This window comes from Calidris pugnax, unplaced genomic scaffold (genome assembly GCF_001431845.1).
Source record: "Calidris pugnax isolate Ruff unplaced genomic scaffold, ASM143184v1 scaffold286, whole genome shotgun sequence".
Taxonomy (NCBI): domain Eukaryota; kingdom Metazoa; phylum Chordata; class Aves; order Charadriiformes; family Scolopacidae; genus Calidris; species Calidris pugnax.
The window spans coordinates 507,571-532,610 of NW_015091021.1; the positions used below are offsets into that span (position 1 = coordinate 507,571).

The window sequence follows — 25,040 nt, forward strand, 5'->3', positions numbered from 1 at the left end:
GAGGGAGCCAGACTCTTCTCAGCAGGTGTCAGTGAGAGGACAAGGGGCAACGGGCACAAGCTGGAACATGGGAGGTTCCTCTCAAATATGAGAAAAAACTTCTTCACGGTAAGGTTGCCAGAGCCCTGAAACAGGCTGCCCAGGGAGGTTGTGGAGTCTCCTTCTCTGGAGATTTTCAAGACCCGCCTGGATGCTCTCCTGAGTAACATGCTCTGACAAGCTCTAGGCAATCCTGCTTCAGCAGGGGAGTTGGACTAGATGATCTCTATGGTCCCTTCCAACTCTAAAAATTCAGTGAAATTCAGTGAAATTCAGTGAAATCCAGGTAGCCCCGCTGCAAACCCTCGGCTTTTCGCACCAGCACCTTTCCCTGCACACCCCGCTTCGTCTAGACACCGGAGCAGGAGCAGAGCATCCCTGTTTATCCCTTCGAGAGTGAATCAGCAAGTCCCGAGCCCTGCTCCCCGCGGATTAGCTCTCCATTGGAAAGGAGAGCTCTCGTTATCGTCATTGTACCCTGCCATTAATCCATCCGAAGGAGGCTGGCCAGCAGCCCAGACCGGCTGGGGCGGCCACAGAGAGGTTCTGTTCCCCGAGCACATTTCCATCTCCACCAGGCTGAGCTCCCCACAGCCTCGGCTAATAGCGGAGCCGCCTTCCAGCTCAGAGAGATCAATGGTAATTTAATTGCTAGAGCATCTTCCAGGAAATGTGCTGCTGGACCCACGCAGGGTTAGAAGGAAAACAGAGAGGAGCAGGACGGTGAGCATCATGGCAGGGCTTGCCTCGGCTGTCATATTGCTATAAAGCACCCCAAATTCAGAGACAAGCCTTGCCTGTGGCTGCCAGCAGCAGTGCAGACCCACAGGGTGCACTACCTTGGTGTGGGGATGCAGAGAGATCCTGGTGCACACAGGGTCTTGCTCAAAGTGTGCTGGCAGCCCCCCAGAAGAGTTTGTACCATGTTTTGATGAATTCACTGAGCTTCTGTAGGGCAAGGCTGTAGCTTGAGAGTGGCAGGACCAGACCTGTTCCCTCTAACCCCCCGTCTTCAGACAGCAAGGTCTAAGGAGGGCCTGGGTGCCTTACTACCTCTGCTGAATTTTGCAAGCAAGATCAGTGACATTTTCTCTTTTTAAAGCATTTCATAAACTCTCAGTCAAACAAGCAAGTCAAACAGAGTCAAACTCTCAGTCCAACAAACAAGACTACAAAAGGACAGAGCATCTGAAAGGAGGGTGTAGCCAGGGGGAGTCAGTCTCCTCTCCCAAGGAACAGGCAATAGAACAAGGGGAAACAGCCTCAAGTTGTGCCAGGGGAGGTCTAGGATGGATATTAGAAAAATTTTATTCACAGAAAGGGTTATCAAGCATTGGAAGAGGCTGCCCAGGTCAGTGGTGGAGTCACCATCCCTGGAGGGATTTAAAAGCCAGGCAGACATGGTGCTGAGGGACACGGGTTAGTGGGGGTTTGTCAGTGTTAGGTTGATGGTTGGACTTGATCTAAAAGGTCCCTTCCATCCTGGATGATTCTATGATTTTATGATTCTGTTTTGCACAGACACAGCATATGATGATCTCTTTTCTGCTCTGCAGCACCAAGTGTAGGATGCCACGGCAGACAGGCACGTGACTGATTTATAAACTCCCCAGTCTTCTGTCTGCCTTTAGCTGACACAATTTCTGTGGGTGGCTGGAATGCCATCTATCTCCTGAGGCTGCTAAAAGGGAGCCCAGGGTGCCAGCACCAAGGGGAAAAACCTTTTAACCACAGAAGATCTGCAGCAGAGTGACCTTCCACGCACCCTGCTGAGAGGGTGACAGGTCCTCACATGAGGTCTGGGCACAACCACCCCTTCCCAAAGCAGGAGTCCTGCAGGAATTGTCAAGCCTGATTTGCAAATCAAAAGACTTTTTCCAGCTGCTGCCTCTTGTGCCATCCTCCATCACAGATCTGGCATCTCACTGGCATTTAGGGAGTTGTGCTTGGAGAGCAGCACGTCTGCTCCTGGCTACTGATGACTGTAAAGAGTGACCCGTCATATAGGGAGAGGACCATGGGTTAAAATGGAACTCCCACCACTCTTCTCCCTGCATGTGCAGCCCTTGCTGGACCCTGGCATTAGTCAGTGCAGTGGAGTAGAGAGCATCGAGGAGGATGGGGAGAGGTGGAACTGCAGTTCCCCACGGGGGCAGTTGGTCCCACCTCTGTAGACAAGGACTGAGTGATCTGCTGGCCTCCTCCCTCTGCTGCTGGTGCTTTAAGCTCCAAATCCCATCAACATTTTAAGCTCCAGCCTCCCCTTCAGCAGCTCCCTGCTTTTACGTGGGGAGAAAGCGACTGGAACCTTTCAGCTCCTGGTACCTCAGCCCAAGGCAGTGCCACCAGCACAGCCCATCTCAGAGGATGTTCTGTACCAAATCGGTCTGTTCATCTGTAACTTTGCAACTATGGCAGAACCCACCTTCCCTGCTCAGCAAACACTTCAGCTGCTGTGAAAGGAAAGAACCATGGGGTTGGCAGACCCTTCAGCTCTGCCCTGGACAGCCACACATGTGCTCCTCCAAACAAGGCTTGTCACGGATCTTCAGCTGAACCTGCTCACACATTACCCTGATCATCACTATTTGGAAAAAAAAAGCAATAGTCTTGGAGTGGAAGCTTTCCCCCAGGCAAGGACTGCAGCCCTGGAACAGGCTCTCAGCCTGTGCTCCTTCCACTCAACAGATGATCTGCATTTTCTAGAGGCATTACTTATTTTCAGTGCTATTCATCCTAAACAAATAATGCAGAATCTCATACCAGCATAGCTAAAGATCTAGGAGAAAGTCCAGCTCTCCTTCCCCAGCCTCACTGGGAAAAGATCTTTTATTTATCTATCTAAAAACTGAACATCTGTGGTCAAAACCAAACCAAAATCAGTTTGTGGTTTTCAGATTTCTAACAAGAAACTGTAACACCTTTAAGAAAGCATCTACTGTGCATTAAGAAAACTTTTTAAAAGCATCTAACGGTTTCATTGAGCTAGGAAGAAACTTCCATTATGAGAAACATGGAAAATCCCTTGTTCAATCCAAACTGCACGCTCAAAATTCCCACTGCAGGACTAAGGCTGGACTTGAAGAAGCAGATGCCACCCACTGAAGACAGGGACTAAAGGCAGTTACCCTTGTGAGGATGAGGGGTAGGGATTCACCCTTACGTTTGAGCCAGGGAAACCTCACCCAGTCTTTAAACTCAGCTCCTGCCATCGCTGTGCCAACAAGCAGCTCAGCTGAAAGATGGAGACCGGGAGGGAAAGAAGAGAGAAGAAAGAGGAGAATGATCAGCCTGGAAAGACTGAAATTACAGCATTTGGGATCTCCTTCCCATGATCCCCATCCATGCTGCGATATCCAGAGGAGCCCTGAACCCAAATAAAAGCAGGAACACAGCAAAATCCCTGTAAAAGTGTTGGTTTCACTGGAGTGGATGGGTTTTAAAGGTGGAATTGTGTTTCCAAGCTACCCCTCGCTTCCCGCGGACTACAAACAACATCTGCAACCCACCCAGATGGTTTTCCTGCAACTGGAGCTCAGGAAATCCCAACAGGGCTGGTGTACTCAACCTTTGCAGACTTTGCATCTGTGGGGGAGGAATCCAAATGCCACTGCTGATGCAGGGGAGGCACTGGCTGCTCCAGCAGGACAAGGATGCATGAGCTGACCTAGGAGCTCGCAGCAAACCTGTGGGCATCATGTGGGGAACCTGATGAGCTGGAGGATGGAGGTGATGGTTCCACCACAGCAGCTCGGAGAGCAGGCCAGAGATCAGACTGAGGTTTAGCAAAAAATAGTTTGAGGCGAGATGGAGATCTCTGGCAAGGTTTTGAAGGCACACCCTTGGAGCTGTGTGTCACCGTGAGCAGGAGAGAGAGTGCCAGGATTTCAGTCTGTGGCTTATCAGGGTCATTTTCTCTGCCTTTAAGATTCTAAGGTGTAAAAGTTAAATTATCCTGGATCCTAAGAGGCTGGTCCTGCGAGGCACTGAATACCATCCCCCTGCAGAGACTGTCACAACATTTAGGCATGGTCAGCCCCACCTTTCTACCCACGCATCTTTTTCATCTCACAAAGACCTGCAAGTCTTACTCCCACAGAAATCAGTGTTAACCCTCCACCAAGCTGCTCTTCAAAGCTTCACAACAGATCCATAAATACAAACATATAAGCTCCAGCCACTCCGGGGAGCTTCACACCACAAAGCCCTTCATGCCACCATCTCTCTGCAGCTCAGATTATGGAGTACAACGAAGAGTGTTGCCACAAATAACCAGCGCTTCTTGCCGCGTGGCAGCGGGATGGTCTTTCTTGAAAAATACAGTCCGCATAGTTTTTGAAGAGCCATCACTGGCTTCTGAAAACCTCTTCACCTGCCACCCAGATCTGACCTCCCGTTCCTGCCATGGAGAACACAGTAGGTAGAAAGATTTAACACCACGTGACGTTAACAGACCCAAAACTCCTTGTAAGCAGGGTCAGACCTTGAGAGGTGTTTCAGGTAGCGTTGCTGTGAAACACCCCACCTGGAAAAGTCTCAAAACACTTTAAACTGATTGTTAAAGGCTGTTTTCCAAACTCCATACACGGGGAAATGGAGGTAAAGTGAAACATAGTGATTTGGACCTTCAGCACCCAGCAAGGAGTGACCTGACAAAACCACCCTGACCACAGTCCTCATTATGCTTCAGAGTTAATAACAAAATTGAGGCTCAGACTCTGCTGTGCTGCATCCCCAGCCTGGAACTGAGCCCGGACAGCCCCTCAGCACCCCGAGATCTTTGTGAGTGCTTCACGCCTGGACTGGAAACCCCTCCCAGCCCAGTGGGGTGGTACTGGGAGACAGAGGCTTCCACTACGAGAAGGTCAAAGCCGCCCCGGACCAGTCCTGAGGCCAAGAGTGTGAGGGTCCAAGGGGGCAATGTGCTGTGTTGCAGTTGGTAGCAGATTCACAAAGAGAGCTTGTGTTTATGCACCGAGCTATAAATATTCCTTTCTGAAATGGCATAGTTGGAAAAATGTCTAAATGTCTATTTTTGCCTCCTCTGCTTCACCCACTCGAAACATTGACATCATACCAAGCTCCTACTGAGACAGTCATTCCCGGGACCCTGTGTGGCACCACTGCACCCAGTGTAAATGCTGGGGAAAGGAAAAAAAAAAGAAGCAGCTTTGTAGCCCAGGAGGACACAGAGCAGCACTCGGGGACGGGAATTCTTGCATGAAAATGGCAGGTTTTCCACTGCTCTTTGTGATTCCAACAAAAATGACTGAGCAAAGCCCAAGTCCAGGCTGTCACCGCTTGGTCCTAGGCTCACCTGAGGTCTGATACTACTCCAAGAGGCTTCCAGCTACCCAGGTTCAGCCTTACCCACCAAACAACAAGGCTTCTCCTCCATTTCACATAACCCCACAGAATACACCCCAATTTTCCTCTAAGGAAAGAAATCATAGAACGCTTTGGGTTAGAAGGGACCTTAAAGACCATCCAGTCCCACCCCCTGCCCTGGGCCGGGACATCTCCCACCAGACCAGGCTGCTCCAAGCCCCCTCCAACCTGGCCTTGAACCCCTCCAGGGATGGGGCAGCCACAGCTTCTCTGGGCAACCTGGGCCAGGCTCTCACCACCCTCACAGGAAAAAAATTATTCCTAATATCTAACATAAATCTCCCCTTTTTCAGTTAAAAACCATTGCCCCTCGGCCCCGTCACTCCACTCTGTGATGAAGAGTCCCTCCTCAATCCCCCAGCCCCACATCTCGGTGAGAACAAGCCAGTTTGCAGCAGGCTGTGACCCCACAGAACTCACCACAGGCTTCACGAAGAGAGGCAAAAATATCAGAGAAGAACAGGCACCAGCAGGTCCATCACCTCGGCGTCTGCAGCATCTCCCCTCTGCCTGCGTGGGACGGCGAGGACAGGTTGAGCGCTGCTGGCAGCGTTTGGCACGAGCCAGGAATTACTAATTGCTGGCAGCAGCTCAGGTCCTCCAGGGCTCAGACACGAGCACTCGCAGAGGTAACGGCGGCGAGCGCTTCCCCGCCTGGAGCTGCCGCTGGCACAGGCGGCTGTGTGATGACAGGTGAGTCAAGTGGTTGGTGAACACAGACACAAAAGTGTTGAGAAATGCTATTTTGGAAACACCTGGGTGCTAGTCGGGCAACTCCTAGCGCTGTTCATAGCCAACTCTAATTTCTACCTGCAGCACCCATGGAATTGTCCAAGTTGGAAGAGACCTTTAAAGTTCAACCATCAACCCAACTGACAAAACCACCACTAATCCACGTCCCTCAGCACCACCTCTGTCCAGCTTTTAAATACGCCCAGGGATGGTGACTCCAAAGGTTTGATAACCCTTTTGGTGAAGAAATTTTCCCTAATATCCATCCCTAAACCTCCCCCAGTGCTACTTGAGGCCATTTCCTGGTGTCCCATCACCTGTGACTTGGGAGAATAGACCAACATCCCCCACCTACACCCTCCTTTCAGGGAGTTGGAGAGAGCGAGAAGGTCTCCCCTCAGCCTCCTTTTCTCCAGGCTGAACACCCCCAGCTCCCTCAGCTGCTCCTCACAAGACTTGTGCTCCAGACCCCTCACCAGCTCCGTTGCCCTTCTCTGGACCCGCTCCAGAACCTCAGTGTCTTTCTTGGAGTGAGGGGCCCAAAACCAAACACAGAACTCTAGGTGGGGCCTTTGAGATGAAAGGTTCTCAGTGACAAATCCTTCAACAAAAAGCTCCACTTGGGAAGTTAAAACACTAGGCTGGAGGCACAGAGACACCCCACAGACCTGATCTAGGGACCAGACTGCAACATCCTCCAGAACCAGCATGTTCTTCTGAGGGTTTGTCACCTCTGTGCCACACTGTCAGATCCACTTGTCTTTCAGCAGGGCAGGAGCGTCATCCAGAGACACTGTTGTAAACATATAGCAACACCTTGCTGACATTCTCAGTGTCACGGAAGTGTAAGACCAACCAAATACGTTCCAAACACTAGGTTTAATGCTGTCACAAAGTGGTAGAATGGTAAAATTAAACAGGGATATTACACTGCAAACACATTGGCAGACATTAATATCTACAGGTTTGGGATGTTGGCTGGGAACTAACACTACACGATTTGTACTAAATCAGGTTTTCTCCAGACCCCAGAGACACACTACAAAGGCTCCAGCTTGAGCAAAAACTTGGTCTGGAGTTTACAAGCTCGAGATGCCTCCAGGGGATGGGGGTACCACCATGGGGGTGTGTGTGCCTCTTGATGTTGATGAATGGCCACACAAATCTAAGCTGAGAATGATGATTCAAAATGTGCAAACTACTCAGTTAAAGGACACTCAATCCCAGGGAAGTTAATCTGGGCAACATCTTGACCCAAAGGGAAGGCTTCCCATCAGAGACCTGCTGCTCCAAGGAGAACTGCTCCAAGGCGGTCTCCAGCAAAGTCCCCGTTCTATAGCTGGTCAGATCTGAACTGTGGTCATCTACTGGTCGTGGTCATGTACCCTCCATTGGCCAAGGGGTCTGCAAGGTGGGCTTGCTGTCTCAGGTGGGCACGTGGTGTCTGGGTCATGAGTCTGGGGATTGTTTGCATAGGTGACCAGCAGCTCATGAGCGTCCCACCAAACAAGCCACCACACGCCTGTTCCGTGTCATTAGACCCATGAGGGTGTTGCTTCTGTCACACCAGAGAACAGCTCTGGAGCACAGTAACTACCCCCAGACCCTCAGCAGCTTTGCATACATCAGCCAAGGCCCCAGGCAATACTAAAAGCCTCACCAGGAGTCTCCAAGCCACAATGGCCACCATTCTCCCCAGCCTTCTCCTCCCAACTCTTGGGTGCTGGCATATATATGACCACACTTACTCCTGCAGGAAATCAATTCCTATTTTGCTTAAATAAGGCAGTCAGCACCTGGCTTATATCTATTTAATGACCTGAGCATCTGGTTTCAATGCAGCAGGCAAGGAGCAACCACAGCATAATAAAAGCCATTTAGAGCTGCAATTAGCTCTGGGCCCCTAGTTGTATATTATAATAATGAAGTAGGTGCTGCTACATCTGTTGACAGATGTAGGGGGGGCCAAATCCACCCCACCCCCATGAGACATCCTACATGTCCTCCCATCCTCAGGTCCCTGATGTCCCCTTGTGCCACATCCAACATCACGCTGCTGCCCTCCTCTAGCACCTCACAAGGATCCCTGTGCCTGCACCACACGGCAAACTTCTTCCTACCCAGCTTTCTGGCACCAAACTATAGACCAAGGCCAATTATTTTAAGTAACACCATTACTTTATGGGTTTCCGCCTCACCAGGTGCATGTCTGGAGCTCACCAACATGATTGAGCCTTCTTGGTATCCCCAATATCACCTACACCCTTCTCCATTACAACCCTGAGCTCACCAACGCCACGCTCAGGGATTCAAAATTATAACCAGTGATTTCAACTGGAGCTGAACAGAGCTCTCGGCTCATTTTATTAATGCCAGTGGGCAGTACAAGCTGAAACACAGAGTTACCACCCTGTGAATTTGCAGCTCTGGAGATGCTCCTGTTATCCTCAGCGACAACAACGGAAAAGTCAAAATTTCCCATAAAGTGAAGTTACTGAAAAAACTCATTTTAAGAATTACCAAAGCCAGGACATTTGAGTTTTGGGTTGGTTTTTTTTCCCCTTTTGTGTTTGGTTGGCTTTTTTTCCTCCCCTGGAGACTCTAAGTATATGCTTTCTTTTTTTTCCCTCCCCTGGAGACTCTAAGTATATGCTTTCCAGTATCACATAAGGCTAAGGACTTGATGAGAAAAAAAAAATAAAAATAATCACATCTTCCCCAGCAATTGTGACCTCGACATCTCTGCTATCTGCAAGAGTGAGACAGGAGCAGCAGCTCATCTCCCAGCTGACTGCTCAGCTTTGCTGCTGCCCTGCTTCTCAGTTGACTTGTGTGCAAAGTGTCAATACATAGATATGTACATGCATTTACCACGCTCTGTGTATGTGTAACTTGAACAGACCTCACACCCTGAGGACAGACAGGCCAGGGGGTAAAATGGGGATCAAAGTACAAGCAAATACTCATTGTAAACTCCTCCCTTCCAGACCATGCTCCTTCAGCAACATGTGGCTTCAAGGAGAGGGGATGCTGACTCTTAGTCCATTTTTCCTTCAGTTACCCAACATCTTGAGCAGATGCAGAGACTCAGAGAGGCCCCAGAGGCCATCACCCTCAGCCAGATCCCCACGATGGCTGCTGGCCCTCAGCACCAATGCCAGTGGGGTCACAAGACAGAGAAGCAGTCCCTGTGTGTGCTGGGGTGTGTGGGCATGCAGACATGCCCACCCTCGTGCCACGCAGGCATCCGCATCCCTGTGTAGGACATTTCATGGAATCATAGAATGGTTTGGGTTGGAAGGGATCTAAAAGATCATCCAGTTCCAAATCCCTCCTAAGCAGCAAACAGCTAGTGATACACATGAAGCAAGTTCAATAGAAAGAGGTTATGGTTTTCTCCAGACCTGAGAGCAGACAAGGAATAAATGCAATACCATCCCCTTTTTCTGCTTGTCTCCTTTCAGTCAGCAGCAGCTTTTTGGAACAGAGTCAAGAAGTTAAATGCAGTTTTCAGTTGGAGTTTAAGGCACTCTGGAAAACACCTGAGAGCATCTTTTTTTTTCTTTGTTGTGAGCTGTGGACAGATCATTTCTTCTCGCTGGAAGGTGCCGGGGCACTATATGGTAGCACACGTGAGGGGGGTTTTCTTGCAAAAATAACCCTCCTGCAAACACTTGGTGATGGCAAGCTGTTTTCAGCCTCAGATGTTCCTAAAGAGTCATTCCCAGTCCTGGGGGTACTGCTACCGCTGCTCAGCTTTGACAGCACTTGGGTTTCCTCCTCAAAACCAGCTTCTTGAGGTTCTCTGTTTGGCTCTGCCTTTGCTGGGCGGTTGGATGCAGCCTTTCTCCACTTATCCTGCTCAATGAGCATCTTGACCACAGGGGACGTGTAGGTAACGTAGGCAGGCCACGAGCCGCAGCACTGGGTGGGGTGGTCGGGCAAAGCCATGTTGGCCGAGGGCAGGGTGTTCTCTGGAAACCAAGAAATAGACACCATGAGAGTGCAGCCGGTTACTTCCTGGCTTTTTCCTCTCCAGGAAGGGTTAAAAAGGAGGATGCCTTTGCTGATGCCAAGGATGCTCTTTGGAGCCAAAGACCAGGGCTAGGATCAGTGATGGCTTTGCTATGGCCAGGAAGCAGTAAGGGACAGCAGTGCCGTACCAGGTAGCTACTCTGCATCAAGATCCAAATAACCCATGCAAGAAATACAGATTATGTCCATCATTTCTAGCCTTTGTGCCTTTATTTCTATACTTGAGCACAGGATGCGATTGCACTGACCAAGGAGGAGCTGCAGAAGGTCAATATTACACTGAGAAGCACAACAGGGAAGAAAAAAAAAAAAGGGGAAAAAAACAGCTGTTCTCATTTCTGCAGCACTGACCAACGGCCAGGGTAGCACACAGCAGGACAAGACCACACTGAAGATCTTTCTGGTCTCAGCTTTCTGCCCAAAACCCGTTAGTGACTCAAAACTTGCACCTCAAACACAAAGCTGCAAGGTTGGTAGAAGTGGCTGGACTGAACCCACTTGGGAAGACGTCTGTCCAAGGGAAACTTCAAAGCAGAAAATCCAAGAAAAAAATATCATGCAGAAAAGGAAGATGCATTCAAATAGAACTCGGGAAAATCAGATCATCAGTTTTAGTGTTTTTAGGCACAAGTCTTTTCATAAAAACAGCTTGTTTTCAGTTAGATGTCATTAGTCTTTTAAGGGTTATAGTGCACAAAAGCAGTTTTCTGACTCAAGTATTTTACTTTTCACTAACTCTGCCTAGTACAGCAGTTAATGTAATTATGACCAGATCGAGTAGCGAAGTACAATCTTGCTCAGCACCAGCAGCCAGGATAAGATGGTAGGAAAGTCCTGCTGATAAAGGCTCCCCTGAAGGTCCATTACTGTCAAAGGGACATGGTTTCACTCTATGGCATGTTGAAAACTGCAGCAAGCTCTGAACAGCAGCCTGCAGGCAAGAAGAGAAGGAAGAACGGAGAGATGGAGCAGCCATCCTGCAACGAGGCCTTTAAGATACCCATACTTAGGGTTTGAGAGTCCCCCACATATGGTGGGCACAGCAGTCCAAAGGAGAGGACAGGGGGGTGACTCAGTTGCCCTCAAAACAGGCAAGGACAAGAGGCAGCTGCTTCTAGAACATGGTCCCATTAAAGAGCAGAGCTCGTTTGGTTTACAGAAGTGGAAAGCCTGATCCAGAAAGTGATGCTAAATCTTATTCCTTAGATGCTTTATGAACCGTTTCACCCATGACGTAGAGGCCAATAAATACTTGTCACCTCCATAGATGTGTTCACCAGATGTCCTTAGAGGGCACAGTGGCCATGGTTACCCTTCCCCAATCTTTGCCAAGCCAGGAGCAGAGAGGAAGGAGGCGGCACGCACTTCAGGTGGGATCTACAAACCTGCCCACACCACAGACACCTCCCTGTTCCTAAATCAGGCAGGTGCAGGTGGAAAGCCTGGTCCTTACCTCTTATGGACCACTACTGTCTTTTCTTTTTCAAATTGGGAATAATTCTGCCGCTTTTCTCCTCCTCTGTCCTGCAGAGCCTCAGTTCTTTGTGGCCAAGCCATGATGCATATCAGGGAAACGCCCAGAACAAAAACATGCTGGGGTTTGTAAGGACTCTGACACTCAGCTGCAAAACCCAGGGTCCTCCTCGGAAAAGTGTGCCAAGGTTGGGTGTTCAGAGACGGGGACGTGCAGAGACAGAGCTACATGTATTCCTTCCCCAACGTCCCACCACGAGCTCCATGGGGAAATTAAAACCAAAAAAGCTTGGAGCTCTGAGTTAAGGAATGAGAGCATTTAAAGAAACATGTTCCTTTGGACTATTTCCTGCTAAAGCTGTAGGGACAGAAGGGGAGCGGAAAAGTGTATTTTGCAGCAGCTTCTGCACTGAGCTGCAATCCCACAGGCTCTCAAACCCAGGAACCCAGACCACGGCCACCGCTCCCGCAGCCTCTCTCCGTCCCACGGCTGGTGCCAGCCGGGCCCCGGGTGTGTAAAGCATCAGGAATTTGCTTTTACGTAGGCTGGGCTCCCGCTTGCGCTGCAGGAACGTGGCCGGCACCGAGCTCTGCCTTCCCCGCGCTCCCCCTGCCCGGCCCCTCCACGCTCCCGGCTCCAACCCGGCATTCCTGCAAGAACTGCTGTTCATCGCATCCCAGGGGCGGGTGTCGGGACTTTTCTGGCTTCCCCTGCGTGGGCCACGCTCTCCAGAAACAGCCAGCCCTCCTTCCCCGAGAGGGGGACATCCTCCCCAGGAGGACAACCCAGGATCCAGCCGGGACAACCCCATGGAGCACCAGCCGACGGCGCGGCAGCCTACGGGGACGAGCGGCCAACGGGCAGCCCGGGCTCTTCCACACGTTTATAAATAGAAACAGCCTGACATGTTTTCAGGAAAAAAAAAAAAAAAAAAAAAAGCAGAGAGTTTCCATACCAGAAAAGCTTCACTGCAATCCTGTGCTGTGAAGTTACACCGTTCCATACCTGCGCTATAGGAAATTTTTTAAGAAAAAAAAAAAAAAAAAAAAAGCAGAGAGTTTCCATACCAGAAAAGCTTCACTGCAATCCTGTGCTGTGAAGTTACACCGTTCCATACCTGCGCTATACGCACTCTGCTTTGCCATCAGGGAAAAGTCAACCCCAAAAAAAAAGCCTTGTTTCAAATTATGAGCTTTCAGACAGTGGCACACTCTGTGCTCACACACAATGTTTATTTTGACAAGCTGAGATAGCCTGCGTCTCTTCAAACGCCTGTTCTGACTCACTATTTGGAGTTTTTAACCCCTGTTACAGAACTGTCCTACAATTCAGCCAGTCAGGCCAATGTGCAGCAAAAACCACTACAAGAGGGTTAAAAAAAAAAAGAAGTTAAAGGACAATTTGACTATTCTGCAAGTATTTCTGATGAAAAGGGAATTCTGGCTCAGCCCATCCCTCTGGAGAGCTGGGGTGGGCAGGGGGCACCCCCATCCCTGGCACCTGGAGCTGCTCTGGGCAGTGACCGCGGGGGACACACGGGCAGGACGGGGAGAACGCCTGCCCGAGAGCCAAAGGATGGCAGTTCGGTGGATAAAACAGCAGGATCAGGCACCAAACCATCCCAACGAGGCACAGAAAGAGCTGATCTGGAGCTCTTTCCCCCTCCACGTTTAGAGGCTCAGGTCCTTGTAAAAGGAGTGAAGGCGGGAGGGGAGCCGGGCACGCAGCCACCGCGCGGGGCTGGGCTGTAAATTCAATCCAGCCCTAACAAAGCCCATGGAAAGAACGTCGTGTGTCCCAGAGCCGCGGCGAAACCTCGCCGTCTGTTCCCCAGCCAGACCCAAACACGGTGACGGGGGGGTCGGGGAGGGTGACAGCGAGGGCCACAGCCAAGCTCCCTAACCAAAACACAAGCTTAAGGTGGGTGAGGACTGTTCCTTAAGGAGATGGTGAGCTGTTTCCACAGGTAGCCCCGAAACAAGGTGTGTGCACATTTTGCAGAGTAAACAAAAAGAGATCCAGCAGAGTCCCTCACCCAAATGATCAATTGTGCAAGGAGAAGGCAAGGAGTGAGCACAACAAGGTGGTGGAACGGGGAAGGACAAGGGTTATGGTGCTGAGATGTGGCTCCAGCCCATATCTCTCGCTCACACGCCTTGGTGTTTTCCTTGAAACATCTACCTTTGCTGCACCCGATGAGAAGAGGCTAAAATAAGCTCATGAGCTCGGAGCAGGAGGACACATGCATATATTAGCTGTGTCTCTTAATATTTCAGTGTTTGCACAGTATTATTTTGATCCTGGATAAATACTGCCGCTTATGTGATATTTGTGTACGCTGGGGTTTCAAAAGAACCTCAGGCTCAGCTGTGTTGCTAATTGCTACAGCATCACCTCATAGAGCAATAAAATAAAAAGGGTTTTCAAATTTCCTAAACAGTGAAGGGGGAAAAAAAGCAAGCAGTGTGATGGACAGCAACCCCAGTTTGGATACTTGATGAGGCGGGAACATTTGGGGACAGGATGGAGTTTGGATACCCACCAGGTGAATTTTTCTATGTAGTTTTGGGTGCTTGGGTGCAAAGAATGTCAAATAAGGCTACAAAATCTGCCTTCCAAGTTGCCAGTGTTGGACCACCGAGACAGAGGCTGATGCAAATCCCAGACATTCCTCTGACCTTATCTCTAGCCCTTCCCAACCCAGCAATGACTAAAGAAGCCCTAGGGAGAGAAGACACAAACATCACCCTGACCCCAGAGCCTGAATCCATTAGCTTTTCCAGCATTACAACCCTGTGGAGGCCACCACAGAAGTGACTCCTTCACAAGAACGACATGACAGGAGACAGCCAGATGCCATGACAGCACTGGGAGCTGAAGATGGGAATGCAAAGCACTGGAGAGAAGATGCCAAGGGAAAGCCCGGAGCTGACAACATCTCAGAGCAAAATGAGATGGGATCATTAGCCACCGTTTGTTATTTACAGCTTGTGCTTGGCTACTGGCCTGGAAGTGATTTCAGAGTCCAGGGAGAAAAGGCTCCACAATATCCCTGGGAATCCTCTAAGCACACCAGCTCCTTCGCTACATAAGCGCCTGCTGGTGGGACCTCTCCCAGGATTGCCCTAGTAAAAGCTTTCTAGAGCAGAACCAGGTCAACTTCCCTCCCACCAGTGACAGGGTGATGGCCTGTTGTTGCCTCTGCAAGCCCTGCCTGCGGTTTATCTGAAAGCTGTCCACACCGAGATATCTGCCCGTGAACCGCTCCAGTGGGAAGTGCTCCAACGTACTCCTCTCCCATCCCAAAGCCACCTCGGCATCTCACCGGCGTGCCACAGGAAGCACTATAGTGGGATTTTCATATTCCCTCCAGACTTCCTTCCAGCGACAAACCTGACCCTAAAGCAGTGTACCCTGATACCAGAGACCAACTCAGCATCAGGCCATGCACCACCCAATGCAGCTGAGACAAGAGACATATCTTCCCAGCCCACTGCCACAAGCCATTAGCCCATCTATCTGCACAGCCACCTGCAGACTAACCACTGGAAAACATGGCTCCTCATGGAAAGCACAATCACCAGCCTGGATGCTCCCTACAGCCATAAGCATCAGGATTTTGCCCCATAAACCCACACATTCCCCTCCCATTTTTGCTTCCACCTCATGTTCTTCACCATCTGGCTCCTGCTGTCCATCCTGGCCAGAAGGTGCCCTCTGAGAAGAGGAAATAAGATCGAGCAAGAATCTCCATCCACATCTCATCCCATGGTTTTGTTGGGTCTCAAACTCAGCACATGCCTGAATTCACTTCTTCATTTCCCTGGGTTAAGCACCCAATGCCTGTTATAATAATATAAAATATAAAGACAGAACCTGACTGAAGTAGCAAGATCAGACAATAGCTAAATCCAACAATTATGAGATCAAGGGCGTCAGGGCACCTCATCTGCAACTATAAAGCCAGCTTAGCATTGCCTTTCCTTTGGGACAGCTGAGAAGACCTGAGCTGAGACCCAGCCCCCCCCCAGCATTTCTGAAAAATTCCATTTTGCAGCGTTGAACTTCATATGCCTTTGCTGAAAGTGCCAGACCTGGAACATAAGACCCAATAAAGTCTCCCACCTGGAAGCTTTCCAAAGAGTATCCTGAAGGATGCAATACCTAGAACAGGACTGTAAAAACATCCCGTCTTAGCTTAACTTTTTCCTCCCAAAATAAAATTCATCTAACCCCAAAATTACCCATTGACTTCAGTGGGAGGGAGTGTTTTTGAAAACCCTATCCACAAAAGCAGCATTGATCAAATTTGCTTATTTTTTTTCCCCTCTTCTCTTACTGTCATCAACAGAAGGGTATCCAGAGGGAATACTTCAGGAGACTGACCTGACCCTCCTGAGCAGTGGGCAGTCTCCAGCGGTGCCCACCCAGCCTGGGAGGCAGCAGACTATGACTGTCCATGCCATGGTGGGGTCTTTGTCTTGCTCATGGGGTAGACTCTGCTGAGCAGCTCCCTTTAGGACGGGGAGCAAGTAGCACCTTACTATTTGAGGCAAGTATATGCACACTCTGTATCAGGTAAGGTTGACCTGTTGGGGCTTGTAGGGCAAGCGCAGTTTCAGATCAGACTCCCCAACTTCATACCTGGCCAAATTTTCATCTTCATCTCAAGTGGAGTTTATTTGAGGACAGCCTTAGGTTCAACACACGTGTATGTACAGCGTGTGTTTTACGAGGATGCTGATTCTACACCTGTGACCATTCTTGCTGGAAATTTATTGCCTGGCAGACCTTCACAAAGCCCTCAGTGCTAAACCCTCTCCAACCTGCTCTGGAGAGTCAGCCAGGCCGCTTCACAGTGCCACTCTGGTCCTAATCTTTGGAAATCTCCTTAAACTTTACCAGCATCTGGGATTTTAAGATCCAGAGATCTGTTTCCATTCTTCTCCCCAACACAAAGACCCAGTCCCAGGGTTTCCATATTCTTTATTTTCCTTTGAATCGCTGCAGAGGGAATCACTGCACAGTTGACCCAGAGGGTCTGGAGGACACACATGTGAAAGTCAAGAGCTTATCTGGGCTCAGGTCTGGGTGGGAGCTCCAGTAGTTCCCAATGTCATGACACAAGATGGCAAGAGGACCATGCCTCATACCTCTCCCACAGCCACACAAGGGCTCACCACAAGCACCACGGAGAAGCAGCATTTGAGACACATCCTTGCATTTGCAAATACATTCAGCCCAAAAAATTAAATAAAAAAAATCCCTCCTTCATACATAAGAAGTTGCCACTTCTATCCAGCTTCTCTGGGTGAACAGCAGCCAGAGCAGAGCCATAGACCCACTCAAGTCACTGCCTGCTGGTTTGACAGCAGGACCCTCCAGCCAGCTCAATCCAACCAGGCTACTAAATCCAAGTCGGGCTTTTTTGGGTACCAGAGCAGCACGCTTCAGAGAGGGGACGTTAAAAAGCCTCCAACACTCACCCTTTTGAGCTGCTGAATGAAAACAGGCAACACCAGAACCCTAACGTAGAATTCACTACCAATGACCAGGATTCCTGTGAGAATGGGGACACATGTGGCCAACTTTAAATCCAAGTCAAATGCTTCTGAGCTTCAAGACATTGACAGTTAAAGGTCCAAATTTTTCCTCTGACTGCATCCCAAAAAGCAGCACCAAAGCCAGGCAATTCCACGGGCAAAAAGGGAGATTGTGTTTGTGAACAGACAGAAGTAACATCACACAGTGAACACAGCTTCTCTTTATTATCCAGAACATTAAAGCACAGGCCAGGCTTTGTTCAGGCTGTCAATTAAGGCTTTCCCCAATTACTAACAATTCACTTAAAATTAGCAGGCTGTGCTGTTTACCTGCTGCGTTTATGCTTCATTTTGCTCATTTTCTTTTTACACCTCTTCTGGTTGGGAAGAAAACCTTAGACAAAGATCTGTTGCTAAAACCCTTGGTCAATAAACACATCCCTCGTGATCTACAACTTTCTAGTGATAGTACACCAGGGAGCCAGTAGCAGGGAAACAGTCAGGTTACAGCCACTGCTTGTTTTATTTTATTTTCTGCAACTACAGGTTGAAATATTCTGAGCAATAAAAGGAAAAAAAGTATCCTGAGAGAAAGGAGGGAGGGTTGATTTTTATGAAAGACATTTAAGTCATAAAGCACCCAGCTCTTTGCTTCATGCTACAACTCATGACAGTTTTAATTCTAAGAGAGTTGCTGGCAACGGGACAGTTTTCACACTCTTATATTTAGAGAGACTCGCCTGAAAAATAGCCAAAGCTGTCGCTTATAAATCAGGTTGTTCTGGCAGCGCCCAGAGCAAGTAGTAAAAGCAAATGGGGGGAAATGAAATTACATGCTGCAAAGGGAGCTCTGCAAAATAATAAGCTTTTATTTTGTGTTTTTAAAGGCTCACAATAATTAGAACTATTTTTTCCCCCTCTGTTCTTTCATTTGTTTTTAAGCCAGCCCCTGCTGACAGGCTCTGGGCCCCCAGCCTCTGGTTCCCATTCATTTGGCTTTGGCCATGTGGTTCCCATATTCTTGGCTGGGGTATGTTGGCCCACAGGAGCTGAAGTCTCCAAAAGCTGGGGTGGAGAAGGGAGAAGATGCAACACTCGGCCCACAGTGGACATGGGAACCCTGTGCAGCACACCCCTTCCAAGCAGCTTGCAGGGTTCCTGCAGGACAGGGACAGTCCTCAGCAAGCCCAAGTCAGTGGAAAGGGTCTTGCCAGCAGTGGGCATGGGATGGAGACCATGGCATCTTCCACTGACATGGATTTTCCTGAGAAACTGGAGCATCTAGTTGTTTTTTTTTTTACGACCAAATAGAAGTCAGGCAGCAGTATTCAGGGCTATAAGCAGGGAGGACATCAGCAGCTGATGTCCCTTCCTCTTCCCCATGTCCTGGGGATGACCACATCCATCCCTCCAAGAAAGCTGACAAACACCAATCGGGCATCTCTCAATACTGTATTTTATAGTCCTGGCTTAGCCTGCATTGCTGTGTGATCCTCAGGACAGGAATCCTCTGCCTCTAAGGTTCCTGTCCAAAGGTTTTTCAACTCCTCAGTTTAAGGAACATGAAGAGAAATGAGTGCTACTCTGCCAGAAGTCAACTTCAGACCTCACTAGTCCTACACAACTCAACAGCAGTTTGCTCCAGTCTTCAGCAGGATTTTAATTTGACCCTCAGCAAGAAGCCAGATGGAACAGCAATTACAAAATGAACTGCTGGGAAGCAAATAAAGCTGATGAAAGGATAAGAGCCACAAAACTACCCTTTATTCATTCATTCATCTGATTTTACTGTTTGAAATTCTCCATGAACTGCTTCCAACCCAAACTCCTCCCCATACATGTGAATTGGGAAGCTGTGCCATGAAGATGGAAGGAGCCGATCACAGGCTCTGAAAGGGTTGGAGAAGGAAGAGAGGCAGAAAGGGGAACTTGGGAGGGAGAAAAACGCTCTCCCTGGGTCCTAGAAGAGGCTGCCCAGGGAAGTGGTGGAATCACTATCCCTGGAGGTATTTAAAAGCTGGGCAGATGTGGTGCTGAGGGACACAGGTTAGTGGTGGTTTGTCAGTGTTAGGTTGATGGTTGGACTCCATCTTAAAAGTCCCCTCCAACCTGCATGATTCTAAGAAAAGCCAATAAAAGGAACAAATAGCTTGACAAGTGTTTCATTTCTGTTTATCCCAGGAAGGACCTGATCTTACATCAGATGGAGTTGGCAGATGCCCATCCATTGCCTCCAAGGGGCTTTGGATCCACTGGGCATTGAACCATGGAGTAAGCCACAGTGGCTCACGAGCAGTTTGCCAAGATCCTGCCCAGGCCAGCAGGTACCATCCTATCACCCCAGATACTTCCAAAAAGTGCTGTGATGAGGAGGTGAGACATGAACCCACGTGGATCACATCCCTCTACCACTTCACCTCTCTCCAGAGAGCCACCTTAACCAGCGCTGCTGTAACCCCCAGGATCCACATTTGGTTACCAGGACCAGCTTCCCCCCACAACAGAGGGCTGGCAGTGGCACATAAGAGAAACAAAAATTTACATTTCCACATCAGCAACGGTTTGCAGGCACTGCATCCTCTGGCTTCCACGGGACATAATCTACAATACACCCAGTGAAATATCAGGTTTCTGGGCCCAGAGCAGGGACACGGGGCAGCAGCAGCACACGCGTGCGGTGCAGCTGAATGAACAACCACCACGGGAACACCCCTGGCACTCACATTTTAGCCTAACGTTGTGTCTGCAAAGTTAAAATGCATTATAGTCTCTTTTTTTCCCCCCGCCCCACTTCTAATGTTTGCCTCCTAAAGGGGAAGAGAATGACTGAAAAAAAAATAAAAGACAGAAGCTTTCAGAGTTACACCCAACACGCTCCAGTGTGTACATGCAAGCAGCAACTAAAATAGAAGGGGCGGTTTCTCAGCTGCCGCCATCCGTGTAGCACTATTAATTTGACAGTCACCGAAACCAGGGGAACATCTGACCCCGAAGCAGGACGGGCGATGCCCTGGCAAGAGTGGAATGAGATACTGGGCCAGGCTGGTGTGAAGGGAGACGGTTCAGCAGCCACCCTGCGGTTGTGCTGGGATCTGTAAGCAGATCTACCAGACAAGCAGCAGCTCCTTCAATTAAAAGCATCTTGAACCGCCCCCCTATTTCTTTCCAAACTCAGCTTTAGTCACCTTTTTGGCTACTCTCTGGTCCACCTCCCCCCGGCTGGTCCCACATCTCTCCGTTGTCACAAGGGGGACGAGGGGACCAGGTTCTCCATCTCACCAGCATCATGGAGCAGGGGGAATACCAAGCCGGGGGAGCAGCCAGAGCAAAGATATTCAGGAGAAAGCACTTGTTTATATGAAAACACGAGGAGGCAAATAGTTGACATTAAGATTTCAGGGAGGCTGTGGGACTGGGCTGTTTCTTTCAGCCCTCACACAAAGGGACCTTTTTTTGTCTCTCTCCAAAACAGAAACGATATTGAAGGGTCTGTGGAATTTCTGGGCATTTTTCTCCCCTTGGAGACGCAATGGCCCGCGCTTCAAAGCGACGGATGAAGGAGGATGCAAAGGACAAGATGTTCATATGTGGTTCTGCACCCGCCTCCTGCCCCCCTGCTGCCACAGCCCCCCCTCCCTGCCCCAAATCCTTCACCCCAAGAAGCTTCTACTGCCTGCAGAAGTCAGAGGGGCAGATCACGGCATGTCCCACCAGGGACCAGGGCTCACAAAGCTGCAGGGATGTCCAGAGACACTGCAAACACCATTTACTGAATGCAGCCCCTTTTCAAAGGTGTCTGTAGCTCCCACACCCACTCCATTGAGTATCTCCAGACTTGAGACCCCATTTTCTTTTATCCAGCTGATACAGCATGTCCCAGGCCACAGCCTGGGAGCCAGGACAGGTTGCCTTGGGCTCATCACCCCACACGAGCCTCCAGCTCCAGGCATCTAGACCACACCAGCCTTCAGGAGCCTAGCTCCCCCTCCATGCAGAGGCTCCTGGCCCAGTGAGGACCAGTTTACACATGCTGCTGCTCCCAGCACAGCTGAGGACACCCCTCAGCACTACCTTTGTGGAAGTGTTACACGACACAGTTTTGCCCCAAAATGTTTCCTGCACCAGCACCCACAGGGCTTGGATCAGCCCAGAAACAACATGAGCTGCTGTGGACAGGACATCTATACAACACAACAGAGCTGTTCATCTCATCTTGGCAAAAGCAAAGATTTCTCCAAGTGCATAAAGGTACACGGATGGACCTGACCCTCCATGAACCCCTGCCACCTCAAAGACTTTAAGAGTTTGGCACAGACCCCACTGCACTGCTCATCCTGAAGCTCCTCACACCTCCAGGGCACTTTCTGCCCATGGATGATAGGAAGAGTTTGTCCTTTGCAGGCAGCCAAGCTGCTGCAGGTGCTGCTGGAAAGCAGTAAGGACAGGGAAGAAAACAGATATCCATCTTCCTCAAGAGATAGATGCCTCCGTGCAAGCAAAACACTAGATAAGAGCAACCCTGACACAGCAGCCACCATTTATAGGATGAAAGTCCCATTAACACCAGGGCATGGTGCAACTCCTGCCATTTACAGGCATTTCCCCACCTCACCCACTCAGCAGCATGAGCAGAAACAGAGACCTTCCAAGCTCATTTGGAGATGTGCCACATTTTCCCCTTCCTGAACATATATAGCACAAGGCCAGGGCAGTAGTGTCATTTTAGGACAGCCCTGGTACAAAAGGCTGAAGACACATGGAAAATAAAGACACTGTTTTCCTGCAGCAGGCACTGAGTGTGACCCTGGTGCCAGCAGAAAGTGTGTGATCCCACTGAGTGTGGGGATGGAACAGCCCGTGGTGAGCAGCCCAGGTCATGCAAGAACCTCCCATCAGGGGAACAGCAGAGGAGCTGGGAGAATAATATTTTCCCGGTTAACTGTGTGACTTTGAGGGAGGAAAGCAAAAATACGGGGTGCATCTGCAGATGCATCTGATAGAGACATTTTATAGAGGCAACTGGTCCCAGCCACACTGGGACCAAGCATCAGCTCCTGCTTCCCTGAGGCATTGCCTCAGCACCATCCAGCTGCCTGCTTCACAGTTTCACATCCTTTATTTCTCCTGGCTCACAGGCTTTTTTTTTTTTTTCCATGGACACCCATTCACTTGTAACTCTTGATCACCCCTGCAAAGAAGCCCAGATGTAAAGAAAAGCCACCTCCTCCGGGCAGAGAAAGGAGCCCTTTCTGGTCCCCAACATCTGGCCATAAGCCATCCCTTCAGCATGTTTTATGCCTCTGTGATCCCTTTGGGACACCACGAATCCTCGGGGAGGACGTAACCTCCTTGTCCACAGGGAACAAGATCCCGATCAGCCGGCGGCTTCTCCGCGAGTGCGGAGGAGGAAGCGGTGCCAGGGCAAACAATGGGCACTTTGTTAGCCCGGAGGAGGGGAACACAACAGAGCAATAAAAGTTATGTGCTAAGCTGGTGGGACGGTCCAGACAGATCAGCCTCTTCGTCCTTCGCTTCCCGGAGGCCCCTGCAAGAAATCCTGGCGTGGCCACTTCAAATCAGTGCTTAGCTCAGAGAGAACTCACTTCAGACCTCTCAGAAAGCTTTCCTACTGGTTGGAGCTCTCTTAATTCCCAGTTTGAGTTTCCCCTAATAAATCCCAGATTGCTCAACTTCCATAACACTAGTCTATGAGCTCAGGCAGCAGTTAACCCTTTGCAGCCTAATTTGCCTTCAGTGCCTTTTCCAGGTCAGCTGCGCACTGGGGAAGGGGGGGCAGAGGCTACCATGCAGCAGAATCCACAACTGATTAGATGAACACACGACCTACCTAATTAACACAACGCAAATGGATGGAATAGTGAGCTCTACAAAGTTTCATGAATCTGCACAGTGCCTACTTGGGAATGTTGCTATTGCACTATAAACCTCGGTGACCACACAGGAAAGCCAGGCAATGTTCTTCTTCCGTCCACAAAAACTTGCCAGAAATAGACTTTCAGAACAATTGGCAGTGTCATCACCACTTTCTGTGTGTGTATATATATAAAAATATTCATAAGCACATTTACAAGTATGTTTGTCACACAAACATGTTTGTGCAATCAAGTTACATTTCCACACTTTCCAAAAGCATCTTTCAAGGAAAACCTGTGACCGTCATTTTCACAGAATCACAGAATGACATGTGCTTGGAAGGGACCTCTGGAGATCATCTAGACCATCCCCCTGCCAAAGCAGGTTCACCCACAGCAGGTCACACCAGAACATGTCCAGGTGGGGTTTGAACATCTCCAGAGAAGGAGACTCCACCACCTCCCTGGGCAGCCTCTTCCAGGGCTCTGCCACCCTCACAGCAAAGAAATTCCTCCTTGTGTTTAGATGGAACTTCCTCTGTTCGAGTTTGTGCCCGTTTCCTCTTGTCCTGTCCCTGGGCACCACTGAAAACAGACTGGCCCCATCCTCCTGACACCCACCCTTGAAGTATTTATAGGCATTGATGAGATTCCCCCTCAACCTTCTCTTCTCCAGACTAAAAAGACCCAAGTCCTTCAGCCTTTCCTCATCAGAGAGATATTCCAGGCGCCTCATCATCTTCATAGCCCTTTGCTGTCCCCTCTCCAGCAGTTCTCTGTTCTTCTTCAACTGGGGAGCCCAGGACTGGACCCAGTGCTCCAGATGGGGCCTCCCCAGGGCAGAGCAGGGGGGCAGGATGACCTCCCCTGATCTGCTGGTCACACTCTTCCTGATGCCCCCCAGGATGCCATTGGCCTTCTTGGCCACAAGGACACATTGCTGGCTCATGGTTTTCAAAGATAAAAGTGGGATACAGATTTCCACTAAGAGGGAGAACAAACTGGGATCATACCAACAACCCCCCCAGCACCCACCATTAAGGCATGCCTGTTTGTGACAGGGAAGGGACATAGCCAGCACTGTGTCCCCACATCTCTGACCTCCTGCTGCACCTTCCAGAGGAGTTTTTGGCTCAGGAAATATAACTGACCACTACAAAGCAGAGAAAACTACTGCTGAGATAGCAGCAAGTGCTGCTCCAGAGCTCTCAAAGTACCAATGGCCATAAGCGTCTTCAAAACCACTGAAGAAACAGAGGTTCCTCAGTGTTTTCCTCTCCATCCAGGCTTCCCTCCAGTCATACACATCCTTTCCACTGCTGGCTGGACCAATGCAGTGGCCTTGACCTGGCAGAGTCTCTGGCTGGTGGTTCAGCACAGAGGGCAACTGCCTGGAGGGAGGTTCCTCACCCAACTCCACCAGAAGAACCACCACCACCCCTCACCTGGCTGACTCCAACCCCAGCAGGCTGGGGAGTTGCTATCAATGTTCCCATTTAACCCAAGTTACATTAAAAGCACCCCAGTGTTACCTTATACATAAAGTGGGGTCTGATACATTCTGATGTTTGTAATAAAAATAAACCCCCTGGAGTCATAGACCTTGAGTCACAGCCAGAGCAATCCCCTTGGAAGCCCTACTGGATGTCCTACTCCAGAAACTGAGTAAGATCCAGGATACCTCACGTGTTTGTGAGTAAATACATTTCTGAAGACCATTCAATTTGAGTCACACTCTGTGACTCAGCAGTATTTTGCCTGGAAATGAGCTGGCTCGGGGAGTTATTTTAGGGCAGATTCTGCTTTACTGACTCCTGCAAACCTCCCACAGCTCACACTAAGCAGTGAGCAACCTTGTTATGAGCTGGATCTTCCAAAAAGCTTATTCACACATGTAATTTCATCCATATAAACCTTCCCAGAGAAGACAGAGAGGCTATTCCCTGTGTACAGGAC

The 25,040-nt window shown here is 49.6% G+C and overlaps 1 protein-coding gene across 1 annotated transcript in view; it reads right to left on the reverse strand.

Moving 5' to 3' along the window:
• The window catches only part of TEKT3 (tektin 3), a 109,136-nt gene that overhangs the window by 69,499 nt on the left and 14,597 nt on the right, over window positions 1-25,040 (reverse strand). The window lies entirely within an intron of this gene.